Genomic DNA, 2,970 nt, shown 5'->3' with positions numbered 1-2,970 from the left:
TATGTAGAATCCGAATCTGTTAGGAACGATGTCGAATAAAAAATTGACCCGCCCTAGTATATATACATATATGGTTGATGATGAGATATAGGGCACTTACTTGGATAGTGGTACTTTTCTTTTTTTGGGGGGACTGTACCTTCAGCCGACTCCGTTTTACCTCGTTACAAAGTGTGTGCTGCAATTGCTGTTCCTCCCTGTTCCGTTGTTGCCGGGTTAAGCTTTTGACCCCCCGTTACCTTTTCGTGTCCCTTTGTCACCTTGTCTGCCGTATTTTTTACCGGTTTTAGTTGCTGCTGTTGTTTTGTATTTTTTCTTTTAAATTGTGGGTGTACAAAACCCCTGTTGAATTTCACGAATTTTGTATCAATAGATTTTTTTTCGTTTAGTTCAGAGATTCGCGTTAAGCTTTAATTTAAAATTTATGCTTTTCGAACCTCTTATTCTTTTTTTCCGCACACTAATTTGCTTTTAGATTTGTTCACTAACTTAGTTTGTTTTTGATTAAACCAAATCTAGTAATTATGATTTTTTTTTTGCGCACACTAATGTCAGCTTTGGCTGTGGCTTACAAAATAATTGTTTGTATTCCGCGTTTTTACACACACTACACTGCCTGTACTTTTGTTTTTACTAAGTTGCTTATTTTAGCTTTTTTCAGTCGTTTGTATTCAAAAGCGCATATGTACATACATATTTATGTATGCAAATTTTATTTTATTTTAATTTTCAAATTAATGCCGCACACTTAGTTAATTTTCGTTTGTTTCAGATTTTATTTTTTGTAGCGACTTTTTGTCTTATTAACTGTATTCGCTTCTTTTTTTTCACTTATGCATCTCGCTTGGACTTTTTGAGATAAATTTTGATTTTGATTTCTTACTTGTTTTTCCTTGTGTGCCCTTTATGCGGGGAGGGGGTGTAGGAACGCAAATTATTTTCGCGTTACGATTTTTCACACTTCTCGGTTCACTTTAAAAATTGTTTGGCACTTTTAATTTTTATTTCACCGTTTTGATGTATGTACATACGTTTTATTACGTCTCGCGTTAGCCGCCGCACTACCAATCGCCATCGGAAAATTCTTCAGACCGCTCGCAATATTTTGTGATCGCTTGTAATTGAGTATTTTACATATGCACGTACATATGTCAGTGTGTATGCTATGGAGTTTCTATAGGTCGCGGGTTGTCTATCCGGCTCGAAGGACCATGTTTGGTTTTTTGGAGTAGCAAAAGAGAGCGCAGGGTGCGCCAGAGATTCTATTTTCCGTGGAAAAAAAAGACGAGGAATTGAATTATGCTAATGAATTCATGAATGTTTTTATTGCCTTCAATCAAATTTCAAACGATATTTAGTAGCGATATAGTTAAAACAGTGACAAAGTTCGCCCGAGTGGCGTTCTATGACAATATGCAAAAAACGGTGCGATGCGGCTGCGACGGCGTTTAAAACGTTAATAATTCTAGCAATTTAATTGCAGGCCCGAGTCACCCCGTGAACCCGCTTCCAACATGAAACCTATTTCACCTGACTCATTCACAATGGTGCACAGTAAGTGGCGTTGCCAGCCGCACGCGGATTATGGAAAATGCATTAATTGAATAATTGAAAAAAGTACTCAATCGAATTCGATTAAATTGGGACTCATGTCCGCAACAAAACTTTTTCCAAAAACATATCAATATCCAGATAGCTGCAAATATCAAGATCAGTTATAAAGCGTTCTCATTGAGCGATTAACTCGAGTTTCTGGGCCATTTTGGAGCTTAACGCTTAACTCTACTCTTAAACTCGTAGTTTACCAAACAAAGCATTTCGATAAACTCTCCTTAAACACCACTTTTATTTGGAGTCCAACCTGCGACCAACTTACCGACAGTACGTCTGTTCCCGTACTGCAGGATTTTATCACAAATAGTCCGAGGTCGTTCCGTGCACATAAGGGTAGAATATCAACAATCTAGCTATGCAAAAACCAAAAACGTGGCTCGATATAACTTTTTGTGCTGATTTCAACCCTACCAAAATTACCTGGGGGAAATAAAATATAAAGAAGATATCAGTGGTTAAAATTAAATATTTGGATTTTTGTTTTTAATATTAATATCTTCTGAACACCATAATCTATTAAAAAACTAATGACGTCAAAATAAAGGTAATTTATTTGTCTTTAATCTATGTATACAATTTATATGCTTTTTTATATTTTTAGTCCGGAAATACTAAAAAAAATTTCGTCCGGAAATACTAAAAAAAATAAATACAAATATATTTTTTTTAAATGTTGTTTATATAAAATTAGGTTTCAAACTGATTATAGTATATATGTCGCATGAAAGGTGTTTAAATTATGTTGAAATTAGCGTTAATAGTTTTTTAATCGGTTAAGTAGTTTCCGAGATATTAAACACATAAGAAATAGACAAGTTGAACTTTAACCTCTTTTATTGGCTTTAGATTTTATTTGCACCAAATGATTTTGGTATAGTTGAAATCAATGTAAAAAGTTCTATCGATCCTCATTTCATGTTTTTTCATAGCTAAACGGTTGGTATTCTAGACTTATATGTATGCGTGTTAAATCCAGTAGTACGGGAACAGACCCATTTTGGTTTAAAATCCACTTTTAATTAACAAATATATTTGATTTGTGATTTGGTTTGTTGACCAAACTAAAATAAAATTTATTTGTGATTTGATTTGTCACCCAAATATGAAATCAATTTTGTTTGTGATTTGCTTGGTCAACCAAACAAAAGATTGATTTGTGAGTTTTCAACTAAATAATACTCTTTTATGCAACGCAACTACTTCGGGATTTTTGGGACTAATTCGGAATTTTCGGGACTATTTCGGGTTTTTCGAGATTTTCGGGGTTCTCTGGCCTATTTCGGGATGTTCGGGATTTTTGTGCCAAATTCGGAATTGTTGGGACTATTTCGGGTTATTCGACACTTCCTCGAGATT

Source organism: Rhagoletis pomonella, unplaced genomic scaffold, assembly GCF_013731165.1.
Source record: "Rhagoletis pomonella isolate Grant_MI unplaced genomic scaffold, Rhpom_1.0 Rhpom_scaffold_00009, whole genome shotgun sequence".
Taxonomy (NCBI): domain Eukaryota; kingdom Metazoa; phylum Arthropoda; class Insecta; order Diptera; family Tephritidae; genus Rhagoletis; species Rhagoletis pomonella.
Note: the sequence above shows the minus strand (reverse complement) of the source record.